This window comes from Telmatherina bonti (assembly GCF_933228915.1).
Source record: "Telmatherina bonti genome assembly, chromosome: 15".
Taxonomy (NCBI): Eukaryota; Metazoa; Chordata; class Actinopteri; order Atheriniformes; family Telmatherinidae; genus Telmatherina; species Telmatherina bonti.
In genome coordinates this window covers 2,260,444-2,286,287 of record NC_136613.1, presented here as the reverse complement: position 1 = coordinate 2,286,287, position 25,844 = coordinate 2,260,444, and the positions used below count along the sequence as shown (strand labels likewise).

The 25,844-nt window shown below is 54.7% G+C and overlaps 1 protein-coding gene across 1 annotated transcript in view; it reads right to left on the bottom strand.

Moving 5' to 3' along the window:
• The window catches only part of tspeara (thrombospondin-type laminin G domain and EAR repeats a), a gene marked incomplete at both ends in the record, with an annotated part of 289,634 nt that overhangs the window by 132,046 nt on the left and 131,744 nt on the right, over positions 1-25,844 (bottom strand). The window lies entirely within an intron of this gene.

Sequence of the window (25,844 nt, the reverse complement as noted above, 5' to 3'; positions counted from 1 at the left end):
AGAACTGATCCAGAACTGGTCCAGACGTGGTCCAGATCTGGTCCAGAACTGGTCCAGACGTGGTCCAGACATTGTCCAGAACTGGTGCAGAACTGGTCCAGACGTGGTCCAGAACTGTTTCAGAACTGATCCAGAACTGGTCCAGACGTGGTCCAGATATGGTCCAGAACTGGTCCAGACGTGGTCCAGACGTGGTCCAGAACTGGTCCAGAACTGGTCCAGACGTTGTCCAGAACTGTTTCAGAACTGATCCAGAACTGGTCCAGACGTGGTCCAGATCTGGTCCAGAACTGGTCCAGACGTGGTCCAGAACTGGTCCAGAACTGGTTCAGACGTGGTCCAGACGTGGTCCAGAACTGATCCAGAACTGGTCCAGACGTGGTCCAGACGTTGTCCAGAACTGGTCCAGAACTGGTGCAGAACTGGTCCAGACGTGGTCCAGAACTGTTTCAGAACTGATCCAGAACTGGTCCAGACGTGGTCCAGACGTAGTCCAGACGTGGTCAAGAACTGGTCCAGACGTGGTCCAGAACTGTTTCAGAACTGGTCCAGAACTGGTCCAGAACTGGTTTAGAACTGGTCCAGACGTGGTCCAGATCTGGTCCAGAACTGGTCCAGACGTGGTCCATAACTGGTCCAGACGTAGTCCAGAACTGGTCCAGACATGGTCCAGAACTGGTCCAGAACTGGTCCAGACTTCGTCCAGAACTGGTCCAGACGTGGTCCAGACTTGGTCCAGAACTGGTCCAGACATGGTCCGGAAATGGTCCAGACGTGGTCCATAACTGGTCCAGACGTGGTCCAGACGTGGTCCAGAACTGGTCCAGACGTGGTCCAGAACTGGTGCAGAACTGGTCCAGACGTGGTCCAGAACTGGTCCAGAACTGGTCCAGAACTGGTCCAGAACTGGTTTAGAACTTGTCCAGAACTGGTCCAGACGTGGTCCAGACGTAGTCCAGACGTGGTCCAGAATAAGTCCAGACGTGGTCCAGACCTGTCCAGAACTGGTCCAGACGTGGTCGAGACGTAGTCCAGACGTGGTCCAGAACTAGTCCAGACGTGGTCCAGAACTGTTTCAGAACAGGTCCAAAACTGGTCCGGAATTGGTCCAGACGTGGTCCATAACTGGTCCAGACGTGGTCCAGAACTGGTCCAGACGTGGTCCAGAACTGTTTCAGAACTGGTCCAGAACTGGTCCAGAATTGGTCTAGAACTGGTCCAGACGTAGTCCAGACATGGTCCAGACGTGGTCCAGAATTAGTCCAGACATGGATCCAGACCTGGTCCAGACGTGGTCCAGACGTAGTCCAGACGTGGTCCAGAACTAGTCTAGACGTGGTCCAGACGTGGTCCAGAACTGGTCCAGACGTGGTCCATAACTGGTCTAGAACTGGTCCAGACATGGTCCAGAACTGGTCCAGACGTGGTCCAGACATCGTCCAGAACTGGTCCAGACGTGGTCCAGACGTAGTCCAGACGTGGTCCAGAATTAGTCCAGACATGGTCCAGACGTGGTCCAGAACTGGTCCAGAAGTGGTCCAGGACTGTTTCAGAACTGGTCCAGAACTGGTCCAGAACTGGTTTAGAACTGGTCCAGAACTGGTTCAGACGTGTTCCAGACGTGGTCCAGATCTGGTCCAGAACTGGTCCAGACGTGGTCCATAACTGGTCCAGACGTGGTCCAGATGTGGTCCAGAACTGGTCCAGACATGGTCCAGAACTGGTCCAGAACTGGTCCAGAACTGGTCCAGACCTGGTCCAGATGTGGTCCAGATCTGGTCCAGAACTGGTCCAGACGTGGTCCAGACATCGTCCAGAACTGGTGCAGACGTGGTCCAGACGTAGTCCAGACGTGGTCCAGAATTAGTCCAGACATGGTCCAGACGTGGTCCAGAACTGGTGCAGAACTGGTCCAGACGTGGTCCAGAACTGTTTCAGAACTGATCCAGAACTGGTCCAGACGTGTTCCAGATCTGGTCCAGAACTGGTCCAGGCGTGGTCCAGACGTTGTCCAGAACTGGTCTAGAACTGGTCCAGACGTGGTCCAGGCGTAGTCCAGACGTGGTCCAGAATTAGTCCAGACGTGGTCCAGACCTGGTCCATAACTGGTCCAGACGTGGTCCAGACGTGGTCAAGAACTGGTCCAGACGTGGTCCAGAACTGTTTCAGAACTGGTCCAGACGTGGTCCAGAACTGTTTCAGAACTGATCCAGAACTGGTCCAGACGTGGTCCAGATCTGGTCCAGAACTGGTCCAGACGTGGTCCAGACATTGTCCAGAACTGGTGCAGAACTGGTCCAGACGTGGTCCAGAACTGTTTCAGAACTGATCCAGAACTGGTCCAGACGTGGTCCAGATCTGGTCCAGAACTGGTCCAGACGTGGTCCAGACGTGGTCCAGAACTGGTCCAGAACTGGTCCAGACGTTGTCCAGAACTGTTTCAGAACTGATCCAGAACTGGTCCAGACGTGGTCCAGATCTGGTCCAGAACTGGTCCAGACGTGGTCCAGAACTGGTCCAGAACTGGTTCAGACGTGGTCCAGACGTGGTCCAGAACTGATCCAGAACTGGTCCAGACGTGGTCCAGACGTTGTCCAGAACTGGTCCAGAACTGGTGCAGAACTGGTCCAGACGTGGTCCAGAACTGTTTCAGAACTGATCCAGATCTGGTCCAGAATTGGTCTAGAACTGGTCCAGACGTAGTCCAGACGTGGTCCAGACGTGGTCCAGAATAAGTCCAGACATGGATCCAGACCTGGTCCAGACGTGGTCCAGACGTAGTCCAGACGTGGTCCAGAACTAGTCTAGACGTGGTCCAGACGTGGTCCAGAACTGGTCCAGACGTGGTCCATAACTGGTCTAGAACTGGTCCAGACATGGTCCAGAACTGGTCCAGACGTGGTCCAGACATCGTCCAGAACTGGTCCAGACGTGGTCCAGACGTAGTCCAGACGTGGTCCAGAATTAGTCCAGACATGGTCCAGACGTGGTCCAGAACTGGTCCAGAAGTGGTCCAGGACTGTTTCAGAACTGGTCCAGAACTGGTCCAGAACTGGTTTAGAACTGGTCCAGAACTGGTTCAGACGTGGTCCAGACGTGGTCCAGATCTGGTCCAGAACTGGTCCAGACGTGGTCCATAACTGGTCCAGACGTGGTCCAGAACTGGTCCAGACATGGTCCAGAACTGGTCCAGAACTGGTCCAGACGTGGTCCAGACATCGTCCAGAACTGGTGCAGACGTGGTCCAGACGTAGTCCAGACGTGGTCCAGAATTAGTCCAGACATGGTCCAGACGTGGTCCAGAACTGGTCCAGAAGTGGTCCAGGACTGTTTCAGAACTGGTCCAGAACTGGTCCAGAACTGGTCCAGAACTGGTTTAGAACTGGTCCAGACGTGGTCCAGATGTAGTCCAGACGTGGTCCAGAACTAGTCCAGACGTGGTCTAGACGTGGTCCAGAACTGGTCCAGACGTGGTCCATAACTGGTCCAGAACTGGTCCAGACATGGTCCAGAACTGGTCCAGACGTGGTCCAGACATGGTCCAGAACTGGTCCAGACCTGGTCCAGAACTGGTGCAGAACTGGTCCAGACGTGGTCCAGAACTGTTTCAGAACTGATCCAGAACTGGTCCAGACGTGTTCCAGATCTGGTCCAGAACTGGTCCAGGCGTGGTCCAGACGTTGTCCAGAACTGGTCTAGAACTGGTCCAGAAGTGGTCCAGGCGTAGTCCAGACGTGGTCCAGAATTAGTCCAGACGTGGTCCAGACCTGGTCCATAACTGGTCCAGACGTGGTCCAGACGTGGTCAAGAACTGGTCCAGACGTGGTCCAGAACTGTTTCAGAACTGGTCCAGACGTGGTCCAGAACTGTTTCAGAACTGATCCAGAACTGGTCCAGACGTGGTCCAGATCTGGTCCAGAACTGGTCCAGACGTGGTCCAGACATTGTCCAGAACTGGTGCAGAACTGGTCCAGACGTGGTCCAGAACTGTTTCAGAACTGATCCAGAACTGGTCCAGACGTGGTCCAGATCTGGTCCAGAACTGGTCCAGACGTGGTCCAGACGTGGTCCAGAACTGGTCCAGAACTGGTCCAGACGTTGTCCAGAACTGTTTCAGAACTGATCCAGAACTGGTCCAGACGTGGTCCAGATCTGGTCCAGAACTGGTCCAGACGTGGTCCAGAACTGGTCCAGAACTGGTTCAGACGTGGTCCAGACGTGGTCCAGAACTGATCCAGAACTGGTCCAGACGTGGTCCAGACGTTGTCCAGAACTGGTCCAGAACTGGTGCAGAACTGGTCCAGACGTGGTCCAGAACTGTTTCAGAACTGATCCAGAACTGGTCCAGACGTGGTCCAGATCTGGTCCAGAACTGGTCCAGACGTGGTCCAGACGTTGTCCACAACTGGTCTAGAACTGGTCCAGACGTGGTCCAGACGTAGTCCAGACGTGGTCCAGAATTAGTCCAGAAGTGGTCCAGACCTGGTCCAGAACTGGTTTAGAACTGGTCCAGAACTGGTCCAGACGTGGTCCAGACGTGGTCCAGATCTGGTCCAGAACTGGTCCAGACGTGGTCCATAACTGGTTTAGAACTGGTCCAGAACTGGTCCAGACGTGGTCCAGACGTGGTCCAGATCTGGTCCAGAACTGGTCCAGACGTGGTCCAGACGTTGTCTAGAACTGGTCCAGACGTTGTCCAGAACTGATCTAGAACTGGTCCAGACGTGGTCCAGACGCAGTCCAGACGTGGTCCAGAATTAGTCCAGACGTGGTCCAGACCTGGTCCAGAACTGGTCCAGAACTGGTCCAGACGTGGTCCAGACTTAGTCCAGACGTGGTCAAGAACTGGTCCAAACGTGGTCCAGAACTGTTTCAGAACTGGTCCAGAACTGGTCCAGAACTGGTTTAGAACTGGTCCAGACGTGGTCCTGATCTGGTCCAGAACTGGTCCAGACGTGGTCCATAACTGGTCCAGACGTAGTCCAGAACTGGTCCAGACATGGTCCAGAACTGGTCCAGAACTGGTCCAGAAGTGGTCCAGACGTGGTCCAGAACTGGTCCAGAACTGGTCCAGACTTGGTCCAGAACTGGTCCAGACGTGGTCCAGACTTGGTCCAGAACTGGTCCAGACATGGTCCGGAAATGGTCCAGACGTGGTCCATAACTGGTCCAGACGTGGTCCAGACGTGGTCCAGAACTGGTCCAGACGTGGTCCAGAACTGGTGCAGAACTGGTCCAGACGTGGTCCAGAACTGGTCCAGAACTGGTCCAGAACTGGTTTAGAACTTGTCCAGAACTGGTCCAGACGTGGTCCAGACGTAGTCCAGACGTGGTCCAGAATAAGTCCAGACGTGGTCCAGACCTGGTCCAGAACTGGTCCAGACGTGGTCGAGACGTAGTCCAGACGTGGTCCAGAACTAGTCCAGACGTGGTCCAGACGTGGTCCAGAACTGGTCCAGACGTGGTCCATAACTGGTCCAGAACTTGTCCAGACATGGTCCAGAACTGGTCCAGACGTGGTCCAGACATGGTCCAGAACTGGTCCAGACCTGGTCCAGAACTGGTGCAGAACTGGTCCAGACGTGGTTCAGAACTGATCCAGAACTGGTCCAGACGTGGTCCAGATCTGGTCCAGAACTGGTCCAGACGTGTTCCAGACGTTGTCCAGAACTGGTCCAGAACTGGTCCAGACCTGGTCCAGAACTGGTGCAGAACTGGTCCAGACGTGGTCCAGAACTGTTTCAGAACTGATCCAGAACTGGTCCAGACGTGGTCCAGATCTGGTCCTGAACTGGTCCAGACGTGGTCCAGACGTTGTCCACAACTGGTCTAGAACTGGTCCAGACGTGGTCCAGACGTAGTCCAGACGTGGTCCAGACGTGGTCCATAACTGGTTTAGATTTGTTCCAGAACTGGTCCAGACGTGGGCCAGATCTGGTCCAGAACTGGTCCAGACGTGGTCCAGACGTTGTCCAGAACTGGTCCAGACGTGGTCCAGACGTTGTCCAGAACTGATCTAGAACTGGTCCAGACGTGGTCCAGACGTTGTCCAGAACTGGTCCAGAACTGGTCCAGACCTGGTCCAGAACTGGTGCAGAACTGGTCCAGACGTGGTCCAGAACTGTTTCAGAACTGATCCAGAACTGGTCCAGACGTGGTCCAGATCTGGTCCAGAACTGGTCCAGACGTGGTCCAGACGTTGTCCACAACTGGTCTAGAACTGGTCCAGACGTGGTCCAGACGTAGTCCAGACGTGGTCCAGAATTAGTCCAGAAGTGGTCCAGACCTGGTCCAGAACTGGTTTAGAACTGGTCCAGAACTGGTCCAGACGTGGTCCAGACGTGGTCCAGATCTGGTCCAGAACTGGTCCAGACGTGGTCCATAACTGGTTTAGAACTGGTCCAGAACTGGTCCAGACGTGGTCCAGACGTGGTCCAGATCTGGTCCAGAACTGGTCCAGACGTGGTCCAGACGTTGTCTAGAACTGGTCCAGACGTTGTCCAGAACTGATCTAGAACTGGTCCAGACGTGGTCCAGACGCAGTCCAGACGTGGTCCAGAATTAGTCCAGACGTGGTCCAGACCTGGTCCAGAACTGGTCCAGAACTGGTCCAGACGTGGTCCAGACGTAGTCCAGACGTGGTCAAGAACTGGTCCAAACGTGGTCCAGAACTGTTTCAGAACTGGTCCAGAACTGGTCCAGAACTGGTTTAGAACTGGTCCAGACGTGGTCCTGATCTGGTCCAGAACTGGTCCAGACGTGGTCCATAACTGGTCCAGACGTAGTCCAGAACTGGTCCAGACATGGTCCAGAACTGGTCCAGAACTGGTCCAGAAGTGGTCCAGACGTGGTCCAGAACTGGTCCAGAACTGGTCCAGACTTGGTCCAGAACTGGTCCAGACGTGGTCCAGACTTGGTCCAGAACTGGTCCAGACATGGTCCGGAAATGGTCCAGACGTGGTCCATAACTGGTCCAGACGTGGTCCAGACGTGGTCCAGAACTGGTCCAGACGTGGTCCAGAACTGGTGCAGAACTGGTCCAGACGTGGTCCAGAACTGGTCCAGAACTGGTCCAGAACTGGTCCAGAACTGGTTTAGAACTTGTCCAGAACTGGTCCAGACGTGGTCCAGACGTAGTCCAGACGTGGTCCAGAATAAGTCCAGACGTGGTCCAGACCTGGTCCAGACCTGGTCCAGACGTGGTCGAGACGTAGTCCAGACGTGGTCCAGAACTAGTCCAGACGTGGTCCAGACGTGGTCCAGAACTGGTCCAGACGTGGTCCATAACTGGTCCAGAACTTGTCCAGACATGGTCCAGAACTGGTCCAGACGTGGTCCAGACATGGTCCAGAACTGGTCCAGACCTGGTCCAGAACTGGTGCAGAACTGGTCCAGACGTGGTTCAGAACTGATCCAGAACTGGTCCAGACGTGGTCCAGATCTGGTCCAGAACTGGTCCAGACGTGTTCCAGACGTTGTCCAGAACTGGTCCAGAACTGGTCCAGACCTGGTCCAGAACTGGTGCAGAACTGGTCCAGACGTGGTCCAGAACTGTTTCAGAACTGATCCAGAACTGGTCCAGACGTGGTCCAGATCTGGTCCTGAACTGGTCCAGACGTGGTCCAGACGTTGTCCACAACTGGTCTAGAACTGGTCCAGACGTGGTCCAGACGTAGTCCAGACGTGGTCCAGACGTGGTCCATAACTGGTTTAGATTTGTTCCAGAACTGGTCCAGACGTGGTCCAGATCTGGTCCAGAACTGGTCCAGACGTGGTCCAGACGTTGTCCAGAACTGGTCCAGACGTGGTCCAGACGTTGTCCAGAACTGATCTAGAACTGGTCCAGACGTGGTCCAGACGTTGTCCAGAACTGGTCCAGAACTGGTCCAGACCTGGTCCAGAACTGGTGCAGAACTGGTCCAGACGTGGTCCAGAACTGTTTCAGAACTGATCCAGAACTGGTCCAGACGTGGTCCAGATCTGGTCAAGAACTGGTCCAGACGTGGTCCAGACGTTGTCCAGAACTGGTCTAGAACTGGTCCAGACGTGGTCCAGACGTAGTCCAGACGTGGTCCAGAATTAGTCCAGACGTGGTCGAGACCTGGTCCAGAACTGGTCCAGAACAGGTCCAAAACTGGTCCGGAAATGTTCCAGACGTGGTCCATAACTGGTCCGGAAATGGTCCAGACGTGGTCCATAACTGGTCCAGACGTGGTCCAGAACTGGTCCAGACGTGGTCCAGAACTGTTTCAGAACTGGTCCAGAACTGGTCCAGAATTGGTCTAGAACTGGTCCAGACGTAGTCCAGACGTGGTCCAGACGTGGTCCAGAATTAGTCCAGACGTGGATCCAGACCTGGTCCAGACCTGGTCCAGACGTAGTCCAGACGTGGTCCAGAACTAGTCTAGACGTGGTCCAGACGTGGTCCAGAACTGGTCCAGACGTGGTCCATAACTGGTCTAGAACTGGTCCAGACATGGTCCAGAACTGGTCCAGACGTGGTCCAGACATCGTACAGAACTGGTCCAGACGTGGTCCAGACGTTGTCCAGAACTGATCTAGAACTGGTCCAGACGTGGTCCAGAATTAGTCCAGACGTGGTCAAGAACTGGTCCAGACGTGGTCCAGAACTGGTCCAGAACTGGTCCAGACGTGGTCCATAACCGGTCCAGACGTAGTCCAGAACTGGTCCAGACATGGTCCAGAACTGGTCCAGAACTGGTCCAGAAGTGGTCCAGACGTGGTCCAGACGTGATCCAGAACTGGTCCAGACGTGGTCCAGACATGGTCCAGAACTGGTCAAGACATGGTCCAGACATGGTCCAGACTTGTTCCAAAACTGGTCCAGACCTGGTCCAAACGTGGTCCAGAACAGGTCCAAAACTGGTCCGGAAATGGTCCAGACGTGGTCCATAACTGGTCCAGACGTGGTCCCGAACAGGTCCAAAACTGGTCCGGAAATGGTCCAGATCTGGTCCAGAACTGGTCCAGGCGTGGTCCAGACTTTGTCCAGAACTGGTCTAGAACTGGTCCAGACGTGGTCCAGGCGTAGTCCAGACGTGGTCCAGAATTAGTCCAGACGTGGTCCAGACCTGGTCTAAAACTGGTCCAGAACTGGTCCAGACCGGGTCCAGACGTAGTCCAGACGTGGTCCAGAACTAGTCCAGACGTGGTCCAGACGTGGTCAAGAACTGGTCCAGACGTGGTCCAGAACTGTTTCAGAACTGGTCCAGACGTGGTCCAGAACTGTTTCAGAACTGATCCAGAACTGGTCCAGACGTGGTCCAGATCTGGTCCAGAACTGGTCCAGACGTGGTCCAGACATTGTCCAGAACTGGTGCAGAACTGGTCCAGACGTGGTCCAGAACTGTTTCAGAACTGATCCAGAACTGGTCCAGACGTGGTCCAGATCTGGTCCAGAACTGGTCCAGACGTGGTCCAGACATGGTCCAGAACTGGTCCAGACGTGGTCCAGACGTTGTCCAGAACTGTTTCAGAACTGATCCAGAACTGGTCCAGACGTGGTCCAGATCTGGTCCAGAACTGGTCCAGACGTGGTCCAGAACTGGTCCAGACGTGGTCCAGAATTAGTCCAGACGTGGTCAAGAACTGGTCCAGACGTGGTCCAGAACTGGTCCAGAACTGGTCCAGACGTGGTCCATAACCGGTCCAGACGTAGTCCAGAACTGGTCCAGACATGGTCCAGAACTGGTCCAGAACTGGTCCAGAAGTGGTCCAGACGTGGTCCAGACGTGATCCAGAACTGGTCCAGACGTGGTCCAGACATGGTCCAGAACTGGTCAAGACATGGTCCAGACATGGTCCAGACTTGTTCCAAAACTGGTCCAGACCTGGTCCAAACGTGGTCCAGAACAGGTCCAAAACTGGTCCGGAAATGGTCCAGACGTGGTCCATAACTGGTCCAGACGTGGTCCCGAACAGGTCCAAAACTGGTCCGGAAATGGTCCAGATCTGGTCCAGAACTGGTCCAGGCGTGGTCCAGACTTTGTCCAGAACTGGTCTAGAACTGGTCCAGACGTGGTCCAGGCGTAGTCCAGACGTGGTCCAGAATTAGTCCAGACGTGGTCCAGACCTGGTCTAAAACTGGTCCAGAACTGGTCCAGACCGGGTCCAGACGTAGTCCAGACGTGGTCCAGAACTAGTCCAGACGTGGTCCAGACGTGGTGCAGAACTGGTCCAGACGTGGTCCAGAACTGTTTCAGAACTGGTCCAGACGTGGTCCAGAACTGTTTCAGAACTGATCCAGAACTGGTCCAGACGTGGTCCAGATCTGGTCCAGAACTGGTCCAGACGTGGTCCAGACATTGTCCAGAACTGGTGCAGAACTGGTCCAGACGTGGTCCAGAACTGTTTCAGAACTGATCCAGAACTGGTCCAGACGTGGTCCAGATCTGGTCCAGAACTGGTCCAGACGTGGTCCAGACATGGTCCAGAACTGGTCCAGACGTGGTCCAGACGTTGTCCAGAACTGTTTCAGAACTGATCCAGAACTGGTCCAGACGTGGTCCAGATCTGGTCCAGAACTGGTCCAGACGTGGTCCAGAACTGGTCCAGAACTGGTCCAGAACTGGTCCAGAACTGGTCCAGACGTGGTCCAGACGTGGTCCAGAACTGGTCCAGACGTGGTCCAGACGTTGTCCAGAACTGGTCCAGAACTGGTCCAGACCTGGTCCAGAACTGGTGCAGAACTGGTCCAGACGTGGTCCAGAACTGTTTCAGAACTGATCCAGAACTGGTCCAGACGTGGTCCAGATCTGGTCCAGAACTGGTCCAGACGTGGTCCAGACGTTGTCCACAACTGGTCTAGAACTGGTCCAGACGTGGTCCAGACGTAGTCCAGACGTGGTCCAGAATTAGTCCAGAAGTGGTCCAGACCTGGTCCAGAACTGGTTTAGAACTGGTCCAGAACTGGTCCAGACGTGGTCCAGACGTGGTCCAGATCTGGTCCAGAACTGGTCCAGACGTGGTCCATAACTGGTTTAGAACTGGTCCAGAACTGGTCCAGACGTGGTCCACACGTGGTCCAGATCTGGTCCAGAACTGGTCCAGGCGTGGTCCAGACGTTGTCCAGAACTGGTCCAGACGTGGTCCAGACGTTGTCCAGAACTGATCTAGAACTGGTCCAGACGTCGTCCAGACGCAGTCCAGACGTGGTCCAGAATTAGTCCAGACGTGGTCCAGACCTGGTCCAGAACTGGTCCAGAACTGGTCCAGAACTGGTCCAGACGTGGTCCAGACGTAGTCCAGACGTGGTCCAGATCTGGTCCAGAACTGGTCCAGACGTGGTCCAGACATTGTCCAGAACTGGTGCAGAACTGGTCCAGACGTGGTCCAGAACTGTTTCAGAACTGTTTCAGAACTGATCCAGAACTGGTCCAGACGTGGTCCAGATCTGGTCCAGAACTGGTCCAGACGTGGTCCAGACATGGTCCAGAACTGGTCCAGAACTGGTCCAGATGTTGTCCAAAACTGGTCCAGAACTGGTCCAGACGTGGTCCAGAACTGCTTCAGAACTGGTCCAGAACTGGTTTAGAACTGGTCCAGTACTGGTCCAGACGTGGTCCAGTACTTGTCCCGACGTAGTCCAGACGTAGTCCAGACGTGGTCCAGAATTAGTCCAGACGTGGTCCAAACGTGGTCCAAACGTGGTCCAAACGTGGTCCAAACGTGGTCCAAACATTGTCCAGACGTGGTCCAGAACTAGTCCAGACGTGGTCCAGAACTGGTTTAGACGTGGTCCAGACGTGGTCCAGAACTGGTCCAGAACTGTTTCAGAACTGGTCCAGACCTGGTCCAGAACTGGTTTAGAACTGGTCCAGAACTGGTCCAGACGTGGTCCAGATCTGGTCCAGAACTGATCCAGGCGTGGTCCATAACTGGTCCAGACGTGGTCCAGACGTGGTCCAGAACTGGTCCAGACATGGTCCAGACATGGTCCAGAACTGGTCCAGACGTGTTCCAAAACTGGTTCAGACCTGGTCCAGACGTGGTCCAGAACAAGTCCAAAACTGGTCCGGAAATGGTCCAGACGTGGTCCAGAACTGGTCCAGACGTGGTCCAGACGTGGTCCAGAACTGGTCCAGACGTGGTCCAGAACTGGTGAAGAACCGGTCCAGACGTGGTCCAGAACTGTTTCAGAACTGGTCCAGAACTGGTACAGACGTGGTCCAGACGTGGTCCAGATCTGGTCCAGAACTGGTCCAGGCGTGGTCCATAACTGGTCCAGACGTGGTTCAGACGTGGTCCAGAACTGGTCCAGACATGGTCCAGAACTGGTCAAGAACTGGACCAGACGTGGTCCAAACGTGGTCCAGAACTGGTCCAGACATGGTCCAGACATGGTCCAGAACAGGTCCAAAACTGGTCCGGAAATGGTCCAGACGTGGTCCAGAACTGGTCCAGACCTGGTCCAGACGTGGTCCAGAACTGGTCCAGATGTGGTCCAGAACTGGTGAAGAACTGGTCCAGACGTGGTCCAGAACTGTTTCAGAACTGGTCCAGAACTGGTCCAGATCTGGTCCAGACGTGGTCCAGACGTGGTCCAGAACTGGTCCAGACGTGGTCCAGACATGGTCCAGAACTGGTCAAGACATGGTCCAGACATGGTCCAGACTTGTTCCAAAACTGGTCCAGACCTGGTCCAAACGTGGTCCAGAACAGGTCCAAAACTGGTCCGGAAATGGTCCAGACGTGGTCCATAACTGGTCCAGACGTGGTCCCGAACAGGTCCAAAACTGGTCCGGAAATGGTCCAGATCTGGTCCAGAACTGGTCCAGGCGTGGTCCAGACTTTGTCCAGAACTGGTCTAGAACTGGTCCAGACGTGGTCCAGGCGTAGTCCAGACGTGGTCCAGAATTAGTCCAGACGTGGTCCAGACCTGGTCTAAAACTGGTCCAGAACTGGTCCAGACCGGGTCCAGACGTAGTCCAGACGTGGTCCAGAACTAGTCCAGACGTGGTCCAGACGTGGTCAAGAACTGGTCCAGACGTGGTCCAGGCGTAGTCCAGACGTGGTCCAGAATTAGTCCAGACGTGGTCCAGACCTGGTCTAAAACTGGTCCAGAACTGGTCCAGACCGGGTCCAGACGTAGTCCAGACGTGGTCCAGAACTAGTCCAGACGTGGTCCAGACGTGGTCAAGAACTGGTCCAGACGTGGTCCAGAACTGTTTCAGAACTGGTCCAGACGTGGTCCAGAACTGTTTCAGAACTGATCCAGAACTAGTCCAGACGTGGTCCAGAATTAGTCCAGACGTGGTCCAAACGTGGTCCAAACGTGGTCCAAACGTGGTCCAAATTGTCCAGACGTGGTCCAGAACTAGTCCAGACGTGGTCCAGAATTGGTTTAGACGTGGTCCAGACGTGGTCCAGAACTGGTCCAGAACTGTTTCAGAACTGGTCCAGACCTGGTCCAGAACTGGTTTAGAACTGGTCCAGATCTGGTCCAGACGTGGTCCAGATCTGGTCCAGAACTGATCCAGGCGTGGTCCATAACTGGTCCAGACGTGGTCCAGACGTGGTCCAGAACTGGTCCAGACATGGTCCAGACATGGTCCAGAACTGGTCCAGACGTGTTCCAAAACTGGTTCAGACCTGGTCCAGACGTGGTCCAGAACAAGTCCAAAACTGGTCCGGAAATGGTCCAGACGTGGTCCAGAACTGGTCCAGACGTGGTCCAGACGTGGTCCAGAACTGGTCCAGATGTGGTCCAGAACTGGTGAAGAACCGGTCCAGACGTGGTCCAGAACTGTTTCAGAACTGGTCCAGAACTGGTACAGACGTGGTCCAGACGTGGTCCAGATCTGGTCCAGAACTGGTCCAGGCGTGGTCCATAACTGGTCCAGACGTGGTTCAGACGTGGTCCAGAACTGGTCCAGACATGGTCCAGAACTGGTCAAGATCTGGACCAGACGTGGTCCAAACGTGGTCCAGAACTGGTCCAGACATGGTCCAGACATGGTCCAGAACAGGTCCAAAACTGGTCCGGAAATGGTCCAGACGTGGTCCAGAACTGGTCCAGACCTGGTCCAGACGTGGTCCAGAACTGGTCCAGATGTGGTCCAGAACTGGTGAAGAACTGGTCCAGACGTGGTCCAGAACTGTTTCAGAACTGGTCCAGAACTGGTCCAGATCTGGTCCAGACGTGGTCCAGACGTGGTCCAGAACTGGTCCAGACGTGGTCCAGACATGGTCCAGAACTGGTCAAGACATGGTCCAGACATGGTCCAGACTTGTTCCAAAACTGGTCCAGACCTGGTCCAAACGTGGTCCAGAACAGGTCCAAAACTGGTCCGGAAATGGTCCAGACGTGGTCCATAACTGGTCCAGACGTGGTCCCGAACAGGTCCAAAACTGGTCCGGAAATGGTCCAGATCTGGTCCAGAACTGGTCCAGGCGTGGTCCAGACTTTGTCCAGAACTGGTCTAGAACTGGTCCAGACGTGGTCCAGGCGTAGTCCAGACGTGGTCCAGAATTAGTCCAGACGTGGTCCAGACCTGGTCTAAAACTGGTCCAGAACTGGTCCAGACCGGGTCCAGACGTAGTCCAGACGTGGTCCAGAACTAGTCCAGACGTGGTCCAGACGTGGTCAAGAACTGGTCCAGACGTGGTCCAGAACTGTTTCAGAACTGGTCCAGACGTGGTCCAGAACTGTTTCAGAACTGATCCAGAACTGGTCCAGACGTGGTCCAGATCTGGTCCAGAACTGGTCCAGACGTGGTCCAGACATTGTCCAGAACTGGTGCAGAACTGGTCCAGACGTGGTCCAGAACTGTTTCAGAACTGATCCAGAACTGGTCCAGACGTGGTCCAGATCTGGTCCAGAACTGGTCCAGACGTGGTCCAGACATGGTCCAGAACTGGTCCAGACGTGGTCCAGACGTTGTCCAGAACTGTTTCAGAACTGATCCAGAACTGGTCCAGACGTGGTCCAGATCTGGTCCAGAACTGGTCCAGACGTGGTCCAGAACTGGTCCAGAACTGGTCCAGACGTGGTCCAGACGTGGTCCAGAACTGGTCCAGACGTGGTCCAGACGTTGTCCAGAACTGGTCCAGAACTGGTCCAGACCTGGTCCAGAACTGGTGCAGAACTGGTCCAGACGTGGTCCAGAACTGTTTCAGAACTGATCCAGAACTGGTCCAGACGTGGTCCAGATCTGGTCCAGAACTGGTCCAGACGTGGTCCAGACGTTGTCCACAACTGGTCTAGAACTGGTCCAGACGTGGTCCAGACGTAGTCCAGACGTGGTCCAGAATTAGTCCAGAAGTGGTCCAGACCTGGTCCAGAACTGGTTTAGAACTGGTCCAGAACTGGTCCAGACGTGGTCCAGACGTGGTCCAGATCTGGTCCAGAACTGGTCCAGACGTGGTCCATAACTGGTTTAGAACTGGTCCAGAACTGGTCCAGACGTGGTCCACACGTGGTCCAGATCTGGTCCAGAACTGGTCCAGACGTGGTCCAGACGTTGTCCAGAACTGGTCCAGACGTGGTCCAGACGTTGTCCAGAACTGATCTAGAACTGGTCCAGACGTGGTCCAGACGCAGTCCAGACGTGGTCCAGAATTAGTCCAGACGTGGTCCAGACCTGGTCCAGAACTGGTCCAGAACTGGTCCAGAACTGGTCCAGACGTGGTCCAGACGTAGTCCAGACGTGGTCCAGATCTGGTCCAGAACTGGTCCAGACGTGGTCCAGACATTGTCCAGAACTGGTGCAGAACTGGTCCAGACGTGGTCCAGAACTGTTTCAGAACTGATCCAGAACTGGTCCAGACGTGGTCCAGATCTGGTCCAGAACTGGTCCAGACGTGGTCCAGACGTGGTCCAGACATGGTCCAGAACTGGTCCAGAACTGGTCCAGACGTGGTCCAGACGTTGTCCAGAACTGTTTCAGAACTGATCCAGAACTGGTCCAGACCTGGTCCAGATCTGGTCCAGAACTGGTCCAGACGTGGTCCAGAACTGGTCCAGAACTGGTCCAGACGTGGTCCAGACGTGGTCCAGAACAGGTCCAGACGTGGTCCAGACGTTGTCCAGAACTGGTCCAGAACTGGTCCAGACCTGGTCCAGAACTGGTGCAGAACTGGTCCAGACGTGGTCCAGAACTGTTTCAGAACTGATCCAGAACTGGTCCAGACGTGGTCCAGATCTGGTCCAGAACTGGTCCAGACGTGGTCCAGACGTTGTCCACAACTGGTCTAGAACTGGTCCAGACGTGGTCCAGACGTAGTCCAGACGTGGTCCAGAATTAGTCCAGAAGTGGTCCAGACCTGGTCCAGAACTGGTTTAGAACTGGTCCAGAACTGGTCCAGACGTGGTCCAGACGTGGTCCAGATCTGGTCCAGAACTGGTCCAGACGTGGTCCATAACTGGTTTAGAACTGGTCCAGAACTGGTCCAGACGTGGTCCACACGTGGTCCAGATTTGGTCCAGAACTGGTCCAGACGTGGTCCAGACGTTGTCCAGAACTGGTCCAGACGTGGTCCAGACGTTGTCCAGAACTGATCTAGAACTGGTCCAGACGTGGTCCAGACGCAGTCCAGACGTGGTCCAGAATTAGTCCAGACGTGGTCCAGACGTGGTCAAGAACTGGTCCAGAACTGGTCCAGAACTGGTCCAGACGTGGTCCAGACGTAGTCCAGACGTGGTCCAGATCTAGTCCAGACGTGGTCAAGAACTGGTCCAGACGTGGTCCAGAACTGTTTCAGAACTGGTCCAGAACTGGTCCAGAACTGGTTTAGAACTGGTCCAAAACTGGTCCAGACGTGGTCCAGAACTGGTCCAGACGTAGTCCAGAACTGGTCCAGACATGGTCCAGAACTGGTCCAGAAGTGGTCCAGACGTGGTCCAGACGTGGTCCATAACTGGTCCAGACGTGGTCCGGAACTGGTCCAGAAATGGTCCAGAACTGGTCCAGACGTGGTCCAGAAAAGGTCCAGAACTGGTCCAGGACTGGTCCAGACGTGGTCCAGACGTAGTCCAGACGTGGTCCAGAACTGTTTCAGAACTTCTCCAGAACTGGTCCAGAACTGGTCCAGACGTGGTCCAGACGTTGTCTAGAACTGGTCCGGAACTGGTCCAGAAATGGTCCAGACGTGGTCCATAACTGGTCTAGACGTGGTCCATAACTGGTCTAGACGTTGTCCAGACGTGGTCCAGACGTGGTCCAGAACTGGTAAAGACGTGGTCCAAAACTGGTGCAGAACTGGTCCAGACGTGGTCCAGAACTGCTTAAGAACTGGTCCAGACGTGGTCCAGAACTGGTCCAGAACTGGTCCAGAACTGGTAAAGACGTGGTCCAGAACTGGTCCAGAAATGGTCCAGACGTGGTCCAGAACTGGTCCAGAACTAGTCCAGAACTGGTCCAGAACTCGTCCAGAACTGGTCCAGAACTGGTCCAGACGTAGTCCAGACGTGGTCCAGAACTGGTCCAGAACTAGTCCAGAACTGGTCCAGAACTCGTCCAGACGTGGTCCAGAACTGGTCCAGAACTGGTCCAGACGTGGTCCAGACGTAGTCCAGACGTGGTCCAGAACTGTTTCAGAACTTGTCCAGAACTGGTCCACACGTGGTCCAGACGTTGTCTAGAACTGGTCCGGAACTCGTCCAGAAATGGTCCAGACGTGGTCCATAACTGGTCTAGACGTGATCCAGACGCGGTCCAGAACTGCTTCAGAACTGGTCCAGAACTGGTTTAGAACTGGTCCAGAACTGGTCCAGATGTGGTCCAAACGTGGTCCAGAACTGGTCCAAACATTGTCCAGACGTGGTCCAGAACTAGTCCAGACGTGGTCCAGAACTGGTTTAGACGTGGTCCAGACGTGGTCCAGAACTGGTCCAGAACTGTTTCAGAACTGGTCCAGACCTGGTCCAGAACTGGTTTAGAACTGGTCCAGAACTGGTCCAGACGTGGTCCAGATCTGGTCCAGAACTGATCCAGGCGTGGTCCATAACTGGTCCAGACGTGGTCCAGACGTGGTCCAGAACTGGTCCAGACATGGTCCAGACATGGTCCAGAACTGGTCCAGACGTGTTCCAAAACTGGTTCAGACCTGGTCCAGACGTGGTCCAGAACAAGTCCAAAACTGGTCCGGAAATGGTCCAGACGTGGTCCAGAACTGGTCCAGACGTGGTCCAGACGTGGTCCAGAACTGGTCCAGATGTGGTCCAGAACTGGTGAAGAACTGGTCCAGACGTGGTCCAGAACTGTTTCAGAACTGGTCCAGAACTGGTACAGACGTGGTCCAGACGTGGTCCAGATCTGGTCCAGAACTGGTCCAGGCGTGGTCCATAACTGGTCCAGACGTGGTCCAGACGTGGTCCAGAACTGGTCCAGACATGGTCCAGAACTGGTCAAGAACTGGACCAGACGTGGTCCAAACGTGGTCCAGAACTGGTCCAGACATGGTCCAGACATGGTCCAGAACAGGTCCAAAACTGGTCCGGAAATGGTCCAGACGTGGTCCAGAACTGGTCCAGACCTGGTCCAGACGTGGTCCAGAACTGGTCCAGATGTGGTCCAGAACTGGTGAAGAACTGGTCCAGACGTGGTCCAGAACTGTTTCAGAACTGGTCCAGAACTGGTCCAGATCTGGTCCAGACGTGGTCCAGATCTGGTCCAGAACTGGTCCAGACGTGGTCCAGACGTTGTCCAGAACTGGTCTAGAACTGGTCCAGACGTGGTCAAAACGTAGTCCAGACGTGGTCCAGAATTAGTCCAGACGTGGTCAAGACCTGGTCCAGAACTGGTCCAGACGTGGTCCAGACGTTGTCTAGAACTGGTCCGGAACTGGTCCAGAAATGGTCCAGACGTGGTCCATAACTGGTCTAGACGTGGTCCATAACTGGTCTAGACGTTGTCCAGACGTGGTCCAGACGTGGTCCAGAACTGGTAAAGACGTGGTCCAAAACTGGTGCAGAACTGGTCCAGACGTGGTCCAGAACTGCTTAAGAACTGGTCCAGACGTGGTCCAGAACTGGTCCAGAACTGGTCCAGAACTGGTCCAGACGTGGTCCAGAACTGGTCCAGAAATGGTCCAGACGTGGTCCAGAACTGGTCCAGAACTAGTCCAGAACTGGTCCAGAACTCGTCCAGACGTGGTCCAGAACTGGTCCAGAACTGGTCCAGACGTGGTCCAGACGTAGTCCAGACGTGGTCCAGAACTGTTTCAGAACTTGTCCAGAACTGGTCCAGACGTGGTCCATAACTGGTCCAGAACTGGTCCACACGTGGTCCAGACGTTGTCTAGAACTGGTCCGGAACTCATCCAGAAATGGTCCAGACGTGGTCCATAACTGGTCTAGACGTGATCCAGACGCGGTCCAGAACTGCTTCAGAACTGGTCCAGAACTGGTTTAGAACTGGTCCAGAACTGGTCCAGATGTGGTCCAAAACTGGTCCAGAACTGGTCCAGACGTGGTCCAGAACTGCTTCAGAACTGGTCCAGAACTGGTTTAGAACTGGTCCAGTACTGGTCCAGACGTGGTCCAGTACTTGTCCCGACGTAGTCCAGACGTAGTCCAGACGTGGTCCAGAATTAGTCCAGACGTGGTCCAAACGTGGTCCAAACGTGGTCCAAACGTGGTCCAAACATTGTCCAGACGTGGTCCAGAACTGGTTTAGACGTGGTCCAGACGTGGTCCAGAACTGGTCCAGAACTGTTTCAGAACTGGTCCAGACCTGGTCCAGAACTGGTTTAGAACTGGTCCAGAACTGGTCCAGACGTGGTCCAGATCTGGTCCAGAACTGATCCAGGCGTGGTCCATAACTGGTCCAGACGTGATCCAGACGTGGTCCAGAACTGATCCAGACATGGTCCAGACATGGTCCAGAACTGGTCCAGACGTGTTCCAAAACTGGTTCAGACCTGGTCCAGACGTGGTCCAGAACAAGTCCAAAACTGGTCCGGAAATGGTCCAGACGTGGTCCAGAACTGGTCCAGACGTGGTCCAGACGTGGTCCAGAACTGGTCCAGATGTGGTCCAGAACTGGTGAAGAACTGGTCCAGACGTGGTCCAGAACTGTTTCAGAACTGGTCCAGAACTGGTACAGACGTGGTCCAGACGTGGTCCAGATCTGGTCCAGAACTGGTCCAGGCGTGGTCCATAACTGGTCCAGACGTGGTCCAGACGTGGTCCAGAACTGGTCCAGACATGGTCCAGAACTGGTCAAGAACTGGACCAGACGTGGTCCAAACGTGGTCCAGAACTGGTCCAGACATGGTCCAGACATGGTCCAGAACAGGTCCAAAACTGGTCCGGAAATGGTCCAGACGTGGTCCAGAACTGGTCCAGACCTGGTCCAGACGTGGTCCAGAACTGGTCCAGATGTGGTCCAGAACTGGTGAAGAACTGGTCCAGACGTGGTCCAGAACTGTTTCAGAACTGGTCCAGAACTGGTCCAGATCTGGTCCAGACGTGGTCCAGAACTGGTCCAGAACTGGTCCAGACGTGGTCCAGACGTTGTCCAGAACTGGTCTAGAACTGGTCCAGACGTGGTCAAAACGTAGTCCAGACGTGGTTCAGAATTAGTCCAGACGTGGTCAAGACCTGGTCCAGAACTGGTCAAGACCTGGTCCAGAACTGGTCCAGACGTGGTCCAGACGTAGTCCAGACGTGGTCCAGAACTGGTCCAGAAAAGGTCCAGACGTGGTCCCGACGTAGTCCAGACGTGGTCCAGAATTAGTCCAGACGTGGTCCAGACGTGGTCCAGAACTGGTCCAAACGTGGTCCAGATCTGGTCCGGAACTGGTTTAGACGTGGTCCAGACGTGGTCCAGAACTGGTCCAGAACTGTTTCAGAACTGGTCCAGAACTGGTCCAGAACTGGTCTAGAACTGGTCCAGAACTGGTCAAGACGTAGTCCAGACGTGGTCCAGAATTAGTCCAGACGTGGTCAAGACCTGGTCCAGAACTGGTCCAGACGTGGTCCAGACGTAGTCCAGACGTGGTCCAGAACTGGTCCAGAAAAGGTCCAGACGTGGTCCCGACGTAGTCCCGACGTGGTCCAGAATTAGTCCAGACGTGGTCCAGACGTGGTCCAGAACTGGTCCAGACGTGGTCCAGAACTGGTCCAGAACTGGTCCAGACGTGGTCCAGAACTGGTCCAGAAATGGTCCAGACGTGGTCCAGAACTGGTCCAGAACTGGTCCAGACGTGGTCCAGACGTAGTCCAGACGTGGTCCAGAACTGTTTCAGAACTTGTCCATAACTGGTCCAGAACTGGTCCACACGTGGTCCAGACGTTGTCTAGAACTGGTCCGGAACTCGTCCAGAAATGGTCCAGACGTGGTCCATAACTGGTCTAGACGTGATCCAGACGCGGTCCAGAACTGCTTCAGAACTGGTCCAGAACTGGTTTAGAACTGGTCCAGAACTGGTCCAGATGTGGTCCAAAACTGGTCCAGAACTGGTCCAGACGTGGTCCAGAACTGCTTCAGAACTGGTCCAGAACTGGTTTAGAACTGGTCCAGTACTGGTCCAGACGTGGTCCAGTACTTGTCCCGACGTAGTCCAGACGTAGTCCAGACGTGGTCCAGAATTAGTCCAGACGTGGTCCAAACGTGGTCCAAACGTGGTCCAAACGTGGTCCAAACGTGGTCCAAACATTGTCCAGACGTGGTCCAGAACTAGTCCAGACGTGGTCCAGAACTGGTTTAGACGTGGTCCAGACGTGGTCCAGAACTGGTCCAGAACTGTTTCAGAACTGGTCCAGACCTGGTCCAGAACTGGTTTAGAACTGGTCCAGAACTGGTCCAGACGTGGTCCAGATCTGGTCCAGAACTGATCCAGGCGTGGTCCATAACTGGTCCAGACGTGGTCCAGACGTGGTCCAGAACTGGTCCAGACATGGTCCAGACATGGTCCAGAACTGGTCCAGACGTGTTCCAAAACTGGTTCAGACCTGGTCCAGACGTGGTCCAGAACAAGTCCAAAACTGGTCCGGAAATGGTCCAGACGTGGTCCAGAACTGGTCCAGACGTGGTCCAGACGTGGTCCAGAACTGGTCCAGATGTGGTCCAGAACTGGTGAAGAACTGGTCCAGACGTGGTCCAGAACTGTTTCAGAACTGGTCCAGAACTGGTACAGACGTGGTCCAGACGTGGTCCAGATCTGGTCCAGAACTGGTCCAGGCGTGGTCCATAACTGGTCCAGACGTGGTCCAGACGTGGTCCAGAACTGGTCCAGACATGGACCAGAACTGGTCCAGAACAGGTCCAAAACTGGTCCGGAAATGGTCCAGACGTGGTCCAGAACTGGTCCAGACCTGGTCCAGACGTGGTCCAGAACTGGTCCAGATGTGGTCCAGAACTGGTGAAGAACTGGTCCAGACGTGGTCCAGAACTGTTTCAGAACTGGTCCAGAACTGGTCCAGATCTGGTCCAGAACTGGTCCAGACGTGGTCCAGACGTTGTCCAGAACTGGTCTAGAACTGGTCCAGACGTGGTCAAAACGTAGTCCAGACGTGGTCCAGAATTAGTCCAGACGTGGTCAAGACCTGGTCCAGAACTGGTCCAGACGTGGTCCAGACGTAGTCCAGACGTGGTCCAGAACTGGTCCAGAAAAGGTCCAGACGTGGTCCCGACGTAGTCCAGACGTGGTCCAGAATTAGTCCAGACGTGGTCCAGACGTGGTCCAGAACTGGTCCAAACGTGGTCCAGATCTGGTCCGGAACTGGTTTAGACGTGGTCCAGACGTGGTCCAGAACTGGTCCAGAACTGTTTCAGAACTGGTCCAGAACTGGTCCAGAACTCGTTTAGAACTGGTCCAGAACTGGTCAAGACGTGGTCCAGATGTGGTCCAGATCTGGTCCAGATGTGGTCCAGATCTGGTCCAGAACTGGTCCAGGCGTGGTCCAGACGTGGTCCAGAACTGGTCCAGAACTGGTCCAGATGTGGTCCAGAACTGGTGAAGAACTGGTCCAGACGTGGTCCAGAACTGTTTCAGAACTGGTCCAGAACTGGTCCAGATCTGGTCCAGACGTGGTCCAGATCTGGTCCAGAACTGGTCCAGACGTGGTCCAGACGTTGTCCAGAACTGGTCTAGAACTGGTCCAGACGTGGTCAAAACGTAGTCCAGACGTGGTCCAGAATTAGTCCAGACGTGGTCAAGACCTGGTCCAGAACTGGTCCAGACGTGGTCCAGACGTTGTCTAGAACTGGTCCGGAACTGGTCCAGAAATGGTCCAGACGTGGTCCATAACTGGTCTAGACGTGGTCCATAACTGGTCTAGACGTTGTCCAGACGTGGTCCAGACGTGGTCCAGAACTGGTAAAGACGTGGTCCAAAACTGGTGCAGAACTGGTCCAGACGTGGTCCAGAACTGCTTAAGAACTGGTCCAGACGTGGTCCAGAACTGGTCCAGAACTGGTCCAGTACTGGTCCAGACGTGGTCCAGAACTGGTCCAGAAATGGTCCAGACGTGGTCCAGAACTGGTCCAGAACTAGTCCAGAACTGGTCCAGAACTCGTCCAGACGTGGTCCAGAACTGGTCCAGAACTGGTCCAGACGTGGTCCAGACGTAGTCCAGACGTGGTCCAGAACTGTTTCAGAACTTGTCCAGAACTGGTCCAGACGTGGTCCATAACTGGTCCAGAACTGGTCCACACGTGGTCCAGACGTTGTCTAGAACTGGTCCGGAACTCGTCCAGAAATGGTCCAGACGTGGTCCATAACTGGTCTAGACGTGATCCAGACGCGGTCCAGAACTGCTTCAGAACTGGTCCAGAACTGGTTTAGAACTGGTCCAGAACTGGTCCAGATGTGGTCCAAAACTGGTCCAGAACTGGTCCAGACGTGGTCCAGAACTGCTTCAGAACTGGTCCAGAACTGGTTTAGAACTGGTCCAGTACTGGTCCAGACGTGGTCCAGTACTTGTCCCGACGTAGTCCAGACGTAGTCCAGACGTGGTCCAGAATTAGTCCAGACGTGGTCCAAACGTGGTCCAAACGTGGTCCAAACATGGTCCAGAACTGGTTTAAACGTGGTCCAGACGTGGTCCAGAACTGGTCCAGAACTGTTTCAGAACTGGTCCAGACCTGGTCCAGAACTGGTTTAGAACTGGTCCAGAACTGGTCCAGACGTGGTCCAGATCTGGTCCAGAACTGATCCAGGCGTGGTCCATAACTGGTCCAGACGTGATCCAGACGTGGTCCAGAACTGGTCCAGACGTGTTCCAAAACTGGTTCAGACCTGGTCCAGACGTGGTCCAGAACAAGTCCAAAACTGGTCCGGAAATGGTCCAGACGTGGTCCAGAACTGGTCCAGACGTGGTCCAGACGTGGTCCAGAACTGGTCCAGATGTGGTCCAGAACTGGTGAAGAACTGGTCCAGACGTGGTCCAGAACTGTTTCAGAACTGGTCCAGAACTGGTACAGACGTGGTCCAGACGTGGTCCAGATCTGGTCCAGAACTGGTCCAGGCGTGGTCCATAACTGGTCCAGACGTGGTCCAGACGTGGTCCAGAACTGGTCCAGACATGGTCCAGAACTGGTCAAGAACTGGACCAGACGTGGTCCAAACGTGGTCCAGAACTGGTCCAGACATGGTCCAGACATGGTCCAGAACAGGTCCAAAACTGGTCCGAAAATGGTCCAGACGTGGTCCAGAACTGGTCCAGACCTGGTCCAGACGTGGTCGAGAACTGGTCCAGATGTGGTCCAGAACTGGTGAAGAACTGGTCCAGACGTGGTCCAGAACTGTTTCAGAACTGGTCCAGAACTGGTCCAGATCTGGTCCAGACGTGGTCCAGATCTGGTCCAGAACTGGTCCAGACGTGGTCCAGACGTTGTCCAGAACTGGTCTAGAACTGGTCCAGACGTGGTCAAAACGTAGTCCAGACGTGGTCCAGAATTAGTCCAGACGTGGTCAAGACCTGGTCCAGAACTGGTCAAGACCTGGTCCAGAACTGGTCCAGACGTGGTCCAGACGTAGTCCAGACGTGGTCCAGAACTGGTCCAGAAAAGGTCCAGACGTGGTCCCGACGTAGTCCAGACGTGGTCCAGAATTAGTCCAGACGTGGTCCAGACGTGGTCCAGAACTGGTCCAAACGTGGTCCAGATCTGGTCCGGAACTGGTTTAGACGTGGTCCAGACGTGGTCCAGAACTGGTCCAGAACTGTTTCAGAACTGGTCCAGAACTGGTCCAGAACTGGTCTAGAACTGGTCCAGAACTGGTCAAGACGTAGTCCAGACGTGGTCCAGAATTAGTCCAGACGTGGTCAAGACCTGGTCCAGAACTGGTCCAGACGTGGTCCAGACGTAGTCCAGACGTGGTCCAGAACTGGTCCAGAAAAGGTCCAGACGTGGTCCCGACGTAGTCCAGACGTGGTCCAGAATTAGTCCAGACGTGGTCCAGACGTGGTCCAGAACTGGTCCAGACGTGGTCCAGAACTGGTCCAGAACTGGTCCAGACGTGGTCCAGAACTGGTCCAGAAATGGTCCAGACGTGGTCCAGAACTGGTCCAGAACTGGTCCAGACGTGGTCCAGACGTAGTCCAGACGTGGTCCAGAACTGTTTCAGAACTTGTCCAGAACTGGTCCAGACGTGGTCCATAACTGGTCCAGAACTGGTCCACACGTGGTCCAGACGTTGTCTAGAACTGGTCCGGAACTCGTCCAGAAATGGTCCAGACGTGGTCCATAACTGGTCTAGACGTGATCCAGACGCGGTCCAGAACTGCTTCAGAACTGGTCCAGAACTGGTTTAGAACTGGTCCAGAACTGGTCCAGATGTGGTCCAAAACTGGTCCAGAACTGGTCCAGACGTGGTCCAGAACTGCTTCAGAACTGGTCCAGAACTGGTTTAGAACTGGTCCAGTACTGGTCCAGACG